The sequence below is a fragment of the Coenobita brevimanus genome, chromosome 35, assembly GCF_032717465.1.
Source record: "Coenobita brevimanus isolate Jiangsu-jjx chromosome 35, ASM3271746v2, whole genome shotgun sequence".
In the NCBI taxonomy this organism is placed as follows: Eukaryota; Metazoa; Arthropoda; class Malacostraca; order Decapoda; family Coenobitidae; genus Coenobita; species Coenobita brevimanus.
In genome coordinates, this window is record NC_136988.1 from 20,689,732 (window position 1) to 20,707,618 (window position 17,887).

General features: G+C 46.1%; 1 pseudogene; it reads left to right on the forward strand.

Moving 5' to 3' along the window:
* Positions 1-7,900: 7,900 nt before the first annotated feature.
* Positions 7,901-8,019, forward strand: LOC145396279 (5S ribosomal RNA; annotated as a pseudogene).
* Positions 8,020-17,887: the final 9,868 nt, after the last annotated feature.

Genomic DNA, 17,887 nt, shown 5'->3' on the forward strand with positions numbered 1-17,887 from the left:
CCAGACTGTGCTGCTTCTTCACCCTCCCACACTACCCCCTATATAACTCCGCCCACATTTCTCCCCTCCTCACCCTCCCACATCCCCCCTCCCTCCACCTGCAACTGTTACCAGAACCACTGAGACCCAAACCAAGTCGCTGGTGGATGGGGTGTAGCCGTTTCATCTGTCCGGAGCTGTACTTCCCCGCAGTTCACTAGTTCCCCAGCGACAGTGAGCCCCCCTCCACAGATGGCCAATGCTCCATCTCCCCAGGCAGTAAGTACGACCCCTCAAGTATCAAATTCTCAGGGCACCATGTTTGCCACATCATTTATTCAGCAGCCTAATCAGTGGCTAGCTGCTTCCTCCACAAGCCCTCCCACAGGTGACAGTGCCTTCCTTGTTCAGCCAGGGTTTGTAGGAGACATTCCTGTAAAGGTCCTGAGAGACAATGGTTCCTCAGGTTGCTCTGTTAAGCAGAGTCTAGTTCGGCCTGAGCAGTACACAGGTCGACAGGTCAAAGCTAACCTTATTGATGAATCAGTGAGCCCTGAGGCACGTATCCAGGTGGCATCTCCATTTTACACTGGTACGACACTCACAGTTGTCATGCCAGAACCTTTATTTGACCTTATCATAGGCAATATTCCCGGTGTCAAGTATAGTTGCACCGAAAATGACACTACTCAGACTTCGGCTACAGTAACACGAGCCATGGCTGAAGGTCCAGACTGTGTCACCCCAGTGACCATTGAATCGCCGCAAGATCTGATGTGTAGCCAAGTTGTTGTTCAAGAACAACATTCTGACCTGACGCATGCTGCCGTGCAAAAGAAACAAAGGGTAGAGTGATAAAGTATGCACGGGGAGGTCAAGCCAAGTTCCTTCGTAAACAAGGACGGCTGTACCGTGAGTCACGAACACTCCAGGGCGAGGTTTGACTGCAGTTTGTTGTTCCCACCAAGTACCACCAAGCAGTGTTAGAATGGGGTCATTGTTCAGGTTCAGGAGGTCACATGGGCAAAAGGAAAACCCAGGGCCATATCCGAGCTGAGTTTTTCTGGCCAGGGATGGGACGAGAGATAGATAGTTTTGTGCGTTCCTGCAATGTGTCCATGTATCACGAATCAGGGACATGTCCTTCCTGTGCCGTTTGAAACCACACCCGTAATCTCTGAAGCAGTTGAGAGACAGGGCAGTGGTGAAGTGGGTGCTGACCTGACGTCTCGCCCGTTGGCCCCACAGGACACAGTATGTCCAGGGCCTGTACATTCAGTACATATGTACCGTAAGTTAAGGGGGAAGTTTGAGAACCCCGCAGAGACAGTCCGAGGCTGTGTATGAATTACCTTGTGGAATGTCTCGAGCTGTGGGCCCCTCAGAGGATTCCCGGAGAATGCACATTATCCACATGAGTGTTCACACCCACGGTGGGTGTTAAAATGTGGCCTGCCCAAGATTGTGTAGGGATTCTCAGCTTCTTGTCGTTAATCATAGAGTTTAACCAGTAAACTGGGTTCCATTAGTGAATTGCAGTGTTTGATGTCCTGCACAGATGCCCAATCTTTTCACTAATTAGGTTTAGAGTTTAACCAGTAAACTAGGTTCCTTTAGCGAATCGCAGCATTTGATGTCCTGCACAGATGCCCAGTCTTTTCACTCATGACCACGTTCCCTGGTTAATTTAGCGAATTGATGTCCTGCACAAACGCCCAGTCTTTTCGCTAATTAAGTTTAGGGTTTAACCAGTAAACTGGGTCAGCGTTTGATGTCCCGCAGAAACGCCTTGACTCCGTTTCCTGGTTAATAATGTAAATAATGTACTTTTTGTAACATAAGTACTGATTGGTAGGCAGAGAGAGAGAAATGACACTTTTGATGCTCCACCTTGATTGCTTTCGCAGGTGCAGCTGGCAGGTGCAGCATTGCCATGCAGAACAGCTGATTGTCCCTGACGCATGCTGCCACCTCTTCTCTTCTGCCTCGTCGTCATCATTTACTATTGATTTGCATTATGTAATTTTACACATAGGTAGAGTTACACCACAACTGTCACACCTACACCGTGTATTACATACATCACGCTACATAACAATTAGTTGTTAATGTAAATGTAACGAACTTTTCACTCAGTTTGACCTATGTACAGGATTTTTCACCGTCGTCACGGAGATTTTCCCTTAAGCTTGTTTCTATTAACGTAAATACAAGTTTTTTTTCGCTCACTGGTGACTGTGACTTTCTCCTGTAGCAGGATAGCACACACACACCACAGTGTGAATCTTGTGTGACTGAGTTAGGATTTATATGTATGTATATTGAAATTTTTTTTCCCTGACAAAAAAAAAATTCATTTTTGATGAGGCGTATAATGTCGCAAGTCGGCGCGTCCTATATTTAAATAAACTCATGACATTAAACTTTGGTGGGAAACTGCAAATTCTAGTGGAATCCCAGTATTTATCACTCAGTTTAGCTGTCCCCGTATTTACTCAATCGGGAATGTTTTCAGGACATTTTTCATTATTTCATAAGTGATCGTCTTTGTGCGCGACATTAGCACCTCCGCCTGAGTGATTTGTTATGGGCGTGCTTTGCTCATTCTAGCCATTAGCAAGTGCGGCTTGACACTCGCCTCTCTCTCTCACGATTTGAATTCAGTTAGGATTGAAGCGCTGTGAGACCAGGTTGTTCCTCAGAGGGGTCCTGAAGTCTCCACCTAGAGTGAGCCGGCGAGGGGATCAGCGAGTGTGGCAGTGTCCTTCCTCAGTAACGACGCCAAGTCCATTCCGCTTACCCCACTTTCCTGACCAGTATTTCTTTTCCTTTTTCCTAGGTTTAAGAGTTTAGCTTTTGAGTGAGCGAGTGAGTGCGATCTCCTTATTTTGAATTCATTTTGAAATGTAACGTAAATTTATTTCATTGTAATCAATAAATTTAACAGTTCTTTTTCTTGAGCTTATTGTAATGTGAACTCATGTTTTATTTTCCATATTAAGCCTATTTCACTTATAGCTCCTATTTGCATAAACGCTTTGCATTATTCACAACTGGTACTTAGTCCAGTCCTTTTTATTAACTTAAATCCGTTGTGCCATCTAGGAGTTAATTGCACCAACAAGAACTTGTTTATCATTAATAGCATTATTGATTGTCAGGGGTGGAGTCACTTTCTCCAGAAGCCAACAGTACTAATAAACAGCACGTGCGAATAATTAGTCTCTGCTGTGTACTGTTGAGAAAGTTTATAAATTCTCGTCCTTAGAAAATCAGCAAAGTAAGCCGGCATAAAGTAAACATTGCTTGATTTTCACAAGACAATTCATTGTCCTGCTCTCAAGTATTATTGAATATTATTCTTTAATATTGCATACTCTTTAAAAACCCCGTGACAGTTGCTGTAGTTATCCCCATCCCCAAACCAGGTAAGGACCACCTACAGGCGACGAATTATCGGCCTATTTCTTTGACGTCTTGTATATCCAAAGTTTTGGAAAAGATGGTCAATGTTAGGCTTGTGTGGTTTTTAGATAGAGGTGACTTCTTATCCCCTGCTCAGTATGGTTTTCGAAAAATGCGATCTACCTCTGATGCACTACTGTCCTTGGAGTCTTCTGTCTGTGAGGCTTTTTCCACTAACCAACACCTGGTCACGGTCTTCTTCGATCTGGAGAAGGCATATGACACTGCGTGGCGTCATGGTATTTTACTCTCTCTTCATGAGTTTGGTCTTCGTGGGCATTTCCTTTTTTTTATTGAACAGTTCTTATCTAACCGAATTTTAAGGGTCTGAGTGGGAGGAGTGCTTTCTAATGCCCGAGCAGTAGAAGATGGAGTACCACAGGGGAGTATCCTTAGTGTTAGTGTTATTCTGTTTGCTGTAGCCATTAACAGTGTCATCAGTGTACTTCCTGAAGGTGTACGAGGATCACTATATGTCTATGACCTCTCGATTTCCTTCACCTCGTCTAGAATGTCTCTGATAGAGATGAGGTTGCAGCTGGCTCTCAATAGAATTTCTGACTGGGCAGAAACTCGCAGTTTCCAATTTCCTACAGCAAAGACAGTGGCTATACATTGTTGTCGTCTTCGAGGGGTTCACCCAGACCCTGACTTCTATCTCTATGGTAGGAGAATATCCTGTGTGGAAGAGATGCGGTTTCTGGGTCTTCTGTTTGATAGATGACTAACCTGGGTTCCTCATATTCATTCTGTTAAGGCGGCTTGTCTTAAAGCTTTGAGTCTTTTGAGGGTTTTAGCTCATACCTCTTGGGGTTCTGACCGACAGACCCTCCTCCTCTTGCATAGGTATCTTATTCTTCCTAAACTTGAATATGGGTGTGAGATCTACTCCTCTGCAACAGATGGCCGTTTCTGGCTGTTAAATTCTGTGCATCATGCTGGTGTGCATCTAGCAACCGGGTCATTCAGATCATCCCCGATTCCAAGTTTGTTGGTGGTTGCTGGTGTACTCCCCTTGGATCTGCGACGCCAGCTGCTAATGATGAGGTGTTTGTATTGTCTTCACCGCATTCCAGACTCAATTTCTTGTGCCATCGTCTCCCAGGATTCCCGATCTTCTGTTTTTGACATCCGTCCTAATTTCCCAAAGCCATTTGGTTACAGGGTCCTGTCTGTTATGTTAGACCTCTCTGTTCCGAGACTGGCAATTTGTCCACATCGGATCCCAAGAGTGGGTTCTTGGCTGCTCCCTCGTGTGACATTTTGTAGGTCCGTTGTTGAAAAAAAGGGCTCACTTCCCTCTCAGGTGTCCCTCTCTCTCTTTTCAGAACATGCCTTCATTCATGAGGGTTCTGTCCCAGTCTATACTGACGGGTCTAAGACAGATACTGGAGTAGGATTTGGTGTTGTCTTCCCTTGCTTTAGTAGGGGCGGTAGCCTTCCTGGCTTGACTTCACTGTATACGGCAGAACTGACTGCAATTTTATATGCTGTTAGAATTATTTTTACTCTCCCCCGATCCTTTGTTGTGATTTTTAGTGACTTGCATAGTGCTCTGTCTACACTAGAGTCTTTTAATTCATCCCATCCACTGGTTTTATCAATTTTAGAGAGGCTTTTTCTTCTTAGCCGTTGTGGCCGCAGTGTAGACTTCTGTTCGGTACCCACACATGTTGGTGTGGTGGGCAATGAGAGGGCAGATACTTTAGCTAAAGCTGCATCTTCTCAACAGCCCCCAACCGACTACCCACATCCTCCGCCTTATATATATATAACGCCTTACTTGCGGTACGCAATTCGTACATGTTGGCAGAGACAGTGGAATATTGTTTCTCACAATAAACTAAAAGAAATCTTCGAGAGTGGTTGTGCCAAGGGTTCTTCCCTCTACTTCTCGACGATTGGAGGTGGCTGTTGCTAGGCTTCGCATTGAGCATTCGCGGCTTACACATGGGTTTCTGATGAGTGGTGAATCTCAACCGTACTGTGATGACTGCCTTGTTCCCCTTACTGTTCGTCACTTGCTGGTCGAGTGTCCGAGTCTGGGGGACCTACGTCAGAGATTCCTCCATAGACATAAGGGGGCAGATAGTGTCTACTGTTTGTCCTCGATGCTTGGTGAAGCCACTAGCGATTTTAGTGATGTTTTTAGTTTTCTTCAGGAGGCGAGCCTCCTTTCACTTTTATAAATAATTGATGTTTTATAAACTATTCTTTTATTATTTTCAGTGTTTTATTCCTACTAACAGATATTAACTTTATTATGAATATGTACTTTTTATTTTGCTGTGCGTTTTACTTTGTCGTCCGGCGGCATATGACCCTGGCAGTTGTGCCACCAGATTTTAATTATTTGCAGTCAATCTCTCTCTCTCTCTCTCTCTCTCTCTCTCTCTCTCTCTCTCTCTCTCTCTCTCTTTATATATATATATATATATATATATATATATATATATATATATATATGTGTGTGTGTGTGTGTGTGTGTGTGTGTGTGTGTGTGTGGTGGTGTGAAGGATGCAGGTGGTAGATTACTAACCCATGGAGATGAAGTAAGAACCAGATGAAAAGAATATTTTGAAAGCCTGATGAATGGGAATAGAGAGAGCAGAGTAGCTGTAAACATGATTGGTTTTGTGGGAGTACAGAGAAGAAATGCAGTGCCAGGAGAAGTGACACTCGCACGGGTGAAGAGTGCTGTGAAGCGGCTGAAAAATGGGAAAGCAGCTGGGGTTGATGAGGTGTATGCAGAGATGCTTAAATGTAGTGGAGAGAGTAGAATGAAGTGCTTGTTGGAGATATGTAAGAAGGCATGGAGGAGTGAAACTGTGCCTGCAAAGTGGGAGAAGGCTGTGATTGTACCCTTGTACAAAAATAAAGGCGAGTGAAGTGAGTGCAAGAATTATCATGGCATAAGTTTATTGAGTGTGGTTGGGAAGGTATATGGAAGAATTATCATAAGGTAAGCGAGATACCGGAAGTCCTAGTGAGTGATGAACAGGGTGACTTTAGGAGTGGCAGTGAATGTGTGGACCAAATATTTGCAGTGAGACAGATAGTTGAGATGGCTTGTGAGAAGGACCATAAGGTGTGTATGGCATTCATTGATCAACAAAAAGCATTTGGCGAAATGGACAGAGAGGGATTGTGGAAAGTTTTCAGCATGTGCGGTGTAAAAGATAAGCTGCTAGGTGCTGTCAAGAGTTTTGATGATGGTAGTGAAGCATGTGTAAGGGTTAATGGGCATTTAAGTGAATGGTTCACGATCGGTGTGGGCTTGCGACAAGGTTGATGTCCTAATGGTTGTTCAATATATATATGGATGGGGTGATAAGAGAAGTAAAAACACGATTAATGGAGAGAGGGATGGCGTTGGTAATAAATGGTGATGGATGGATTGTCTCAAATTTGTTGTGTGCTGATGATGCAGTACTGCTCGCAAGTACGGGACAAGAACCTGGTAGGCTAGTGCAGAGTTCTTCTGATGTCTGTAAGCATCGTGCCTTGACAGTAAATGTAGAAAAGAGTAAAGTGATAGTAAGAAGGTGACTCCCAGTGCGATGTATCAGTGAACGAAGAGAGACTGGCATTGGTGAGAGAGTTCAAATACGTGGGTACAGGGACAGAAAAGAGGAAAATGTGCAAAAGAAGTTGAAAGTAGAGTGACACAAGGAAGAAAAGTAGCTGGTGCAATGAAGGCCTTGATAAGAAACAGAGGCTTCAGTGTTGTAGCTGCACGAGGCTTACATGAGGGAGTGTTAGTGCCAACTTTAACATATGTATGTAAGACTATGGTGTGGCATGAAAATAAAAAGTCAAGAGTAAGAGCAGTGGAGATTGGACTGCTGAGGTATGTATGTGGAGGACAAAGGGTGAATAGGATACGAAATAATGTGATTTGTGAAAGATGTGGAGAGAGGAAGTCGGTGGACACCAGAATCAAAGAGAGTGTACTGAGATGTATGGTCATGTGGAGAGAATGGATAACAATAGAGTGGTGGAAAAGATATATCTGAGCAAATTCGAAGGAAGGAGGAGGTGAGTTAGGCCAAGGAGAAGGTGGAGAGATATGGTGCATGAACGTGTGAGGAAGAGAGGTTCGGAAGTCGGTGAGGCTAGGGAACTGACAGGAGATCGAGCTGGCTGGATGTATGTTGTGAGGAGAAGTGCATGATCAGAGATTTGGGAACCCCTTTTTATCATGGCCGCATCTGGATTGACTCCATTGGATATAATTATGTGAAGCTACAGAATGTGGTGAATGTTTTTGGCGTATCCGATAGAGCCAGGATTCCAGGGGCTTGAATTATGAGTGAATGGAAGTGTGGCCTATTAGATAGGGCAAATTTGGGCTGTCTGGACATTGCTCCTCCCCACCCTGCCCTAGGGTGGGAAAGAAGGTCTGGATAATGATGGTGATGATGATGATAATATATATATATATATATATATATATATATATATATATACCACGTTGAGTACACCGCTTCCCGTCCAATCAGCGAAGTTAAGCAACGTTGGATCTGGTTAGTACTTGGATGGGTGACCGCCTGGGAACACCAGATGCTGTTGGCATCCCTATGTGTCAAGTGGGGTTGGTGGAGGATTAGTGCCCCTCCCTGTAAAACAATTAACTCTAAGCCGTTGGCCACCCCGTTTGGGATACATGGCGTCTGGCAATGAATGAATGAAATATATATATATATATATATGTTTATATACTGTATGTCTGTATGAATATATATATATATATATATATATATGTATATATATATATATATATATATATATATATATTGCCAGACGCTTCAATCCCGTTTGGGGTGGCCACAAACAAAACGCCTCCACGTCGCCCTGTCCCCCGCCATTTCACTGCCCTGCTCCCAACTCACACACCCCTCTCTCATATACCTCTCCACCCCATCCCTCCATCTCATCCTCGGCCTCCCCCTCCCTCTTCCCCCCTCCACCTCACTCACATACACTCTCTTCGTCAGTCTTTCACCCTCCAGCCTCTCCACATGGCCAAACCACCTCAGTGTGTTCCTCATAACGCTTCCTATCACATCCACATCCACATCACAACGCTCCTTTATATCCTCATTCGTCAGCCTGTCTCTCCATGTGACTCCACAGGCTCCTCTTAAATAACTCATTTCCACTGCTCTCACTCTTGACTTGTGTCTTTCCAACAACGTTCAAGCTTCACTTCCATACGTTAGAGTTGGTATCACAATACTGTCATGTAGTAACTTTTTCACATCCATGCTCACTTCCCTGTTTCTTATCACTGCTTTCAAAGAACCAGCAACCTTTCTTCCCTGCTGTACCCTTTCAAGCACTTCACCTTCCCAACCTCCATCCCTATTCATCACACTACCCAAGTACTTAAACGTACTCACATTTTCCAATTCCTCACCATCCAACCTCGCTGTATATTCACTGACTTCACCTTTCTCAAAGACCATCACTTTACTCTTCCCTACATTCACCTTTAGATTCCGTTTCTTACACACTCTCCCAAACTTATCCACCAAGCCTTGCAGCTCCCCTTCGTCTTAAACACAGTATCATCTGCAAACAACAGTACAGGGAGTTTCCAAACACTATCCTCTCTCACCAGGGCCACTCCAACATCCACTACCCTACCTTGTACCTCTTTTATTACCCCATCCATGTACAGATTGAACAACCATGGAGACATGACACATCCCTGTTTCAACCCAACCTTCAAAGAGAAAAATTCACTTAGTTCACCATCCACACGCACTGCAGCCTTAGCACCATCATACATTCTCTTCACAGCATTCAACAACTTCCCATCTACTCCATATATTCTTAACACTTTCCACAATCCTTGTCTATCCACCCTGTCATATGCTTTCTCCAAATCCATGAAAGCCGCATACAACTTCTTTCCCTTCTCTAGAAACTTTTCCACTAAAGATCTAAGAATGAATATCTGATCTACACAACCTCTTCCCTTCCTAAAGCCTCCCTGTTCTTCTTCAACTAATTCCTCTGTTCTTTCTCTAACTCTGTCAATAAGTATCCTACCATACACTTTTCCTATTATACTAAGAAGACAAATGCCCCTATGATTACCACACACTTCTTTTTCCCCTTTCCCTTTGTACAAGGGAATAATTATTCCTGACTTCCAATCCTCCGGGACTCTACCTTCCTCCCAGGCCAATCTACACATCGTCCACATTCATTCTACTACAATCACTCCCCCATGCTTCAGCATTTCACCACACACTCCATCAATTCCTGGGGCTTTCCCCAATTTAACTTTCTTCATTGCTTCCACAACTTCTATCCTACTGATTTCTTCCTGTCTTCTCACCTCCCTCCTTCTCCCAGCCATTCCCCAGCCACTTATATTCGCATTATTTCCATCCTGGATGTTCAACAATTCCTTAAAGTGTTCTCTCCATCTGCTCAATTTTTCTCCCTTCTCCACTAGTTATCTACCATTTTTATCTTTCACTCCCCTGCTAACCTTACTTCCACCCTTTCTTACTCTCATCACCTCTTTTCAGATCATTCTCGTACAGTCCCTCCACTTTACACTCAAATTCCTTCCAAATTCCTCATGCACTCTCTTCTTACTCTCTCTTACTAATCTTTTCACCTCTCTTTCTACATATAACTCTCTCTTCCGCCTCTCAACTTCTTCCACGCCCCTATTTCTCATCCATTCATTGTACGCTTTCTTCTTTTGTGCCACAGCCTGTCTCACCTCTTCAGTTCACCATGCTGTTCCTTGCACCCCCTTCCGTCTTCTCTTCCTCCCACACACCACATCACATGCTGCACATATTTCTTCTGTATATATCCTGCACACACCTTCCACGTCCCCCATCTGCTCCAATTCATATTTGCCCAATCGTTCCTCCACTTCTCTCTTATACTCTGCCTTTTTCTCATCCTCTTGTAACCTTTCCACACTCCTTGCAACTACTCCTTCCTCTCGCCTTTCCCTTCTTCTATTTCTCCATCTTACTTGGATCCTAATTCTGGCCACCACCAAATAGTGGTCAGAAAGTCCACTCCCCCAACTTCTATAAGCTCTTGCATCCATTACACATCTTCGCATCCTATCATCCACACACACATAATCAATCATTGCCTTCCTTTCATTCGGTTCACCACCCACCCTTCTCATCACTCGCCATGTATACCTGTGGATCATTTTATGCCTGAAGAGGGTATTGGCTATCACCAACCCCCTCCCAGCACAAATGTCCACTAACGCACTGCCATTCTCATCTATCTCAGCAGGCACACCCCACACTCACCAACACTATATATATATATATATATATATATATATATATATATATATATATATATATATATATATATTAATACAGCTAAAGGCATGTCCGGAAAGTGGGATTGCCAGGATACTGGGACAATGCCTCCTGGACTGGTACTTATGGACCCTAACCCAACCCAACTCAGAAAACCACCTATATAGCTCCCTACCGGACGTGCATAGCATCTATTTAAGACCCTATTGACACAAGGGACAGATAGCATGAAATATATTAAAAGAAACCAGGGAATGAGATTTAGAGGTGAGTATGGAAAATATTTAGCAGTATACTTAAACACGTTCGTGACTCACAATGAATAACTAGCCTCCTCTCAGACTCTGACAGTAATAATGTGCACATGAAGCACCTACTGTACTCCATTGTTGCACTGCACTTAATCCTTTGCACTATGAATTCTAATTTCTTAACACTGTACCTTCTTTTCTTACTTGCGCTGCTCTTGAAACTCAACACTGTCGCACTCTGCACTTAATCCTTTGCACCCTGAATTCTAATGTGTTAACACTGTACATTATGTTTTTTACACTGCACAGCACTGTAAATTCCCGCGTGGTCTAGTGGCGAGCTTTTGCTGTTTATTCGCTGTCAGAGTTTGAGAGTAGGTATTGCAGGTGGGCAAGGGGTGTGTCGCTGGGACGTGTTGATGGATTAGCCATTGCAGACGACTCTGAAGATAGGCACAAACTCACGTCCAGTGGCAACTCCACAGTGATCGATGTGCTGGGCTGTGGCTCAGAGGTGGAAGGCCTGTCTTGGGGAGGCAGTGGTGTGGAGCCAGGGCTAGGCATGGCAGGGGTCACCAGCCTGAAAAAGGTGTCAATGGTTGATTAATGTAAGGAACGGCAATTCTGGCGATTGATGATGCGCTGCCTGAAAGTGTGCACTTCCTTAACAAGTCCCAGGGGTCCCATCTCCATGTTGCAGTCTGGGTGTTTTAGGTAGTCAAGAAAGAACTCGACATGCTCCTGCAGTCCGCTCAGCTTGGGGATGGCTGGGGTACTGGCACACTGAGAGGAGTCCGCATTATCATCGCTGTCCTCATCAGAATCTTCAAGCTGGGTACTTGTACTGGCAACTGAAGATGCAATCTTACCCAGGATTGCCCTCATCATCCAACCACTCATGCACTTTGTTCACATCAACATTGTCGCCAGCCACACGAAGATGTGCATGGAAGTCATCCATGTCAAAACCTAGAAAGTCGTGCACCACATTGGCTCCAAGAAGCAGACGAGACCAACCATTTTCCAGAGTTTTGACAGAGACTACCCTCCATGCACTGGCCCAGTTGTAGATGGCTAACTTGATGTTGTAGCAGCGAAGGTTTTCCAAAGTCTGCTGGCCTCACGTGTCCCATCCCTCCCTGCGCTCGTCCTCATCCTCGAGAACAACCATCACCTCGTCCAGGAACTTCTGACAGTACAGCCTCTTCGTTGCCACGATCGCTCTTTGGTCCATTGGTTGGATGAAAGCAGTCGTACTAGGTGGCAAAAACAAGCACCTAACGCGGCCATTCTCAACCACCAACTCTTTGTCAGATGGATGCGCAGGTGCATTGTCCAGAAGAAGGAGGGCCTTTACCTGGCCGTGCAATGTGTTCGTCTGGTAATGGATGACCTCCCTGACGAAGTGCTGGTGAAACCAGTCTTTGAAGATCTTGCTGGGAACCAAACCTTCACAGAATGGTACCACACGACAGAAAGGACATCCATCACCCCACGAAGGCACTGAGGCTGCTTTGCACGGTCAACAATAATGGGCTTGAGCCGGTGCATGCCTTTAGCCAGGTACACGCTTCTCCATCTCCTCTGCTAGAGTGTTCATTGGCAGCGAGCAATAGAACAGACCAGTTTCATCAGCATTGTAGACTTGACTGAGAGTGAGGCCCTCCCTGTCAATCAAACCCTTCACTTTCTGCCAAAACTCCTCTACTCCCTCCTCGGCGTTCAGAGCTTTGCCATGGGTCTTACAGTTGGTAAGTCCATGGTGTAACTTGAAAATGAAGAGCCAACCCTCGGATGCCTTGAAGTCTGGGATGTCGTGCAACCTTGCAAACTTCTCAGGGCCAGCCTTCAACTCCATACCATGCACCAGCACACCAGCAGCATGTTGTCATCAGTACCAAGTCAACAAGGAGCGGTTGATTTCTGCAAACTGGGGAGTGTACATTGGAGTGTTTTTTTTTTTTTTTTTTTTTGAGATATTTGCCCCACAAAGAGGTGGGGACACAGGCAAACATAAGAGCCTGTCAGAGATGGGCATAAAAAGAAAAGCAGATAAGGGCAGGGAAAAAAATAATAATAAAATAAAATAAAAAAATAAAAATAAAAATAAAAATAAATAAAACAAAAATAAAAAGCTGGGAGACAGCCAACAAAGGTCCCAGAAAAGGCAGCAGACATGGCAAGGGCAAGGCAACAGATGGCACGGATGGAAACAAGTTAAGATAGGAGCCTGGTGACGATATAATTCAACAAGGCAGCACGAGGTGGATCACAGGCGATACCTCCACGGATACGTTCCTCTTGAGATGGTAGGAGGGAGTTAGAGAGTACACCTCACGTAGATCATCGTGCAACTGCTGGTAGATAGATGGCAGTGCATCGAGATCGTTGACAGGTGTTGTGATGTCGCACAAAAGCTCCTCGAGGTACGTATCCGTGCAGGAATCGAGGCTGGCGTTATCAATGGGTGGAATCAGGGTCTCAATTCTCCGGGCAACGGTGGAAGGATCAGGTTTGGCCTTGCTCTTCTTGTTCTTGTTCTTCTTTTTCTTCTCCTTGGGTGGAGGGGGAGAAGAAGAGAGAGCAAAGGCAGTAGACTGTGGTGAGGATGGAGGAGGTGCCTCCACAACATCAGGAGCAGATAGAGAGGACAAGGAGGGTGGCTCTGCCACATCCAGGTGTACGGAAGGGACGGGAGAAGATGGCCGCTCCTTCTCAGCTCCTGACGAAGGAAGGTGAACCTCCACGACAGTCTCCTGGGGTGAAAGATCGAGCTCCATGGCCTGAGACGGTTCCGGATCGGTGATCTGAGGGGCAGTCGTGACGGCACCAGTCGCTCTGTTGAGGGGGGCATCTAAACACAGCCGTTTCCGCGGTGTCGTGCGGGGTGATGTTGGCTGCTGACACCGAGCCTAACGCTTCTCATGAGGGGGGAGATGTGTATCGCGAGCAAAGCTTCGGGGAATGGCAAGGCGTGGAAGGCCGTTCTCCTCCTTGTCACCCCCACTAAAAACTTCGGCAGTCGCAATACACATCGCAACAAGTGTGTTAATGTGAGCAGCACTCCCAGGACCCCTCGGCTGACGCCTCAAGGACGTGGGGCGCCGCCGTGCATAGGCAGAGCCCTGCACAGCAACGCCCCCTGGCCCAGAGACATCCCTGGCTTCGGGACCCTTGGCAGCCTGAACAACACTAAACTCCACCGTCTCCCCATAGCCAAGTGAGCACTGGGAATGCCGTGGATTTGGTGCAACTATCGCCGAAACGTGAACGAAAACATCAGCACCAGTATCCTGGCGCTTGATGAATCCGTAACACGCTCTCACGTTGAAACAATTCAAAGTTCCCTGGATGGTAGTGGCTCCTGGCGGCTCTGATCTGCTGCTAGGCGCATCCCTCAACGGGTCGCGGGCGTGAGCAGATGAAGCTGAAGTCTCGGTTAGCTCAGGCATGGTGGCGACTGACCAGGCCAAGCAGTGAGAGTGGAATGTGGCGTGTTTGATTTCTGCAAACCGGGGAGTGTACATAACCTTTCTCTCCATGTTGTGTTTGGTCTTCGATGCGAAGTCAGCCGTGTACCGGGTGAGAGTGTCCCGGGATTTCTTGATATCAAACAAAGTAGAGCAGGCCAGGTTAAATTCACGGAGGATGCAAGATGTCAACCATCCTGTGTCCACCTTCTCCAATATCTCCCTCTTCTTCTCCAGAGTCAGAAACACTCGTTTCTCCTTCTCGGGCGGCCCTGCTGAGGGGGGTCACCTTGACATGGTGGCAGGGCTTGAAGCGTGGCTGGCAGTGCCACCTACTTGGGAGGCATGCCTACCTTTGTAGGGCTTGGTATTTGTCAGCCCCGTGGACCAAGCATCCCCTGCATCACTGGTGGAGGAGGCCTGCTGGTGATGTTAGTCCCTGGACATTTACCATCTAGGGCGGGACTGTTGCCTCCCCACGTGTTTGCCGTGCGTGGCGTCCCATAATGCTGGGAGACGGGAGTCCTGGGGGTTGAGCGATGCTGCACAATGCGCCCTGCAGCTAGCAATAGACCTCTTTGGTCCTTTATTTTGGCTAGACGGGCTGCCTGGTTGGGCCCGACCAGGTCAATCAGCTGGTCATGCGTACTGTTTGTGAAAATGAACCTCGCGCATCCCCTACTCTGACTGTTTCTGCCCCCACTTTGGTGGCTGATGACTTGCACACTTCTGTGGTGGTGGCAGACAACCACACTGACCAGACTCCTCCTGTAGTAGCCAGTATGTCCGAGGCTCCATCTGTACCTGGCAAACGTCACCATTGTTCATCAGAGTCCTCTGAATGTGAAGATCGGCCAGCTAAGGTCTCTGTTGTTGACCCTTCTGTCGACACCTCTCCTGTTCCCTCTGTCCAGCAGGCTGAGGGATCTAACCAGGTGACATCTGAAGCTGATGGTTCGGCTCTGATCAAGTCCCCAACCGGGGATGTTGTTGGACAGCTCGTAGGTGCTTCAGATCTGCAGGATAGGATGGCCTCCTCAAATGATTTGAGTCCTGTGGACTCTACTTCCACTTCTGGGGCTTCTGGTGGGAGCACTGGCCATCCTACACCTTCAAAAACAGCCTCCAAGCCACCTTCCAAACAAACTGGTATGCCCACTCCAAGAAGGAGTGTTGTAAAACTTACTTCCTCAGCCTCTCGTTTACCCACGGATGTTCGACAGAGGGTGCGGGTTTCTGGTGCTGGGCAGGGTCCTGACAAGGGCCTTCATAAGCATCAGTCGAAACCCGCTCATTTGTCAGGTGTACAGTCCCGTACTTAATCATCATTCCTTCATTATGGGTTCCATCATCTAGTGAAACTGTCGGGGTTTACGTGCCTACTATGAGGAATTGTGTCATCTGGTTTCTCAATTTACTCCTCTGTGCATGTGTATCCAGGAGACCATGGTAGATAATACTGTTCCTTCCAGTCCTTCTGGTTACCATGCCTTTTTTTCTGATCCTGTGCCAGGCCAAGGTCATCATGCAGGTGCTCCTGTCTTCCATTGCAAGGATATTCCTTACCCTCATGTGGACATCTCCACTCCCCTGCAGGCTGTCGCTGTCTGGATGTTTTTACGTCAGCAGTACACAGTTTGCAGTCTTTATCTTCCTCCTAGTGCTACTGTTGAAAGGGCAGATCTGGAATGCCTTATTCATGACCTTCCTTCTCCCTTTGTGTTACTAGGAAATATGAATGCTCACCATTCGCTATAGGGAAACAGTGATGCCAACCCTCAGGGTGTAATGCTGGCCTCTTTAGTGGAAGATGAGGAGTTAGGCATTTTCAGTGCCAATAAAATGACTTATTTCCATAGTCAGACTGGAACTTTTACTGCCATTGATTTGTCTTTATGCTCAGCTGATGCCGTTTTAGATTTTAACTGGGATGTGTTGCCAGACCTGTATGGTAGCGACCATTTTCCATTACCTTTAACTCCTAGTGCTGGTGGACCTCAGCCATGTCTTCGTTGCTGGCTTCTGGATAAGGCTGACTGGCCAAGTTTCAGGGAATTAAGTTTCATTTCCCCTTCTGTCAATGAGTTTGGTTGTTTTACTGAGGCTGTGTCATATTTCAATACCGTGTTGCACTCAGCAGCCTTGTTATCTATTCCAAAAACGAAGGGTCAATTTCCTACACGTCCAGTTCCTTGGTGGAACTCTGTGTGCAGTTCCGCAGTGAGAGCCAAACGAGTTACCTTCTCTCGACTTCGTCGACACCGTGGGGATCCTCAGTATTTGGTGGCGTTTCAGAGTCCACGAGCTCATATAAGGCGGGTTTTAAAGGAGGCCAGGCATTCATCCTGGAAGGGTTATGTTTCCTCCATCAATTCAAGGACTTCCATCACCCAGATGTGGAACCGGGTAAGGAAAATTTCAGGAAAATTTTACTGTCCCCTCCCCTCCTGTTTTATCTGCAGCAGGTGGAACTGTGGGTGATCCACTTGCTGTTGCAGAGTTGCTTGCTGATCATTTTGCCAGTGTGTCAAAGAAGGATGCAGATACGCCTTCGGCTTGCCACTGTAGGCGCCTAGAGTATCTTGGTCTCAGTTTTGCCTCTGCTGGAGGAGAGCCTTACAATGTTTCATTTTCAATTTCTGAACTCCAGGCAGCTCTATTGCAGTGCCATGATTCCTGTACTGGTTATGATGATATTCCTTATGCCTTTTTACGTCACCTGTCTGATGAGTCCCTGTTGTTTTTGCTTTCACTGTTTAATAAAATGTGGTGTTCTGAGGAGTTTCCAGCTTGTTGGGGTGTTGCTGTAGTTATCTCCATCCCTAAACCAGGTAAGGACCACCTACAGGCGACGAATTCTAGGCCTATTTCTTTGATGTCTTGTATATGTAAAGTTTTGGAAATGATGGTCAATGTTAGACTTGTGTGGTTTTTAGAGAGAGGTGACTTCTTATCCCCTGCCCAGTATGGTTTTCGAAAAATGCGATCTACCTCTGATGCACTGCTGTCCTTGGAATCTTCTGTCATTGAGGATTTCTCCTCTAACCAACACCAGGTCACAATCTTCTTCGATCTGGAGAAGACATATGACACTGCCTGGCGTCATGGTATTTTACTCTCTCTTCATGAGTTTGGTCTTCATGGACGCTTGCCTATTTTTATTCAACAGTTTTTATCCAATCGAATTTTAAGGGTGTGAGTGGGAGGAGTGCTTTCTATTGCCTGAGCACTAGAGGATGGAGTACCACAGGGGAGTATCATTAGTGTTACTCTGTTTGCTGTAGCCATTAACAGTGTCATTAGTGTACTTCCTGACGGTGTACGAGGATTACTATATGTCGATGACCTCTCGATTTCCCTCACTGCGTCTAGAATGTCTCTGATAGAGAGGAAGTTGCAGCTG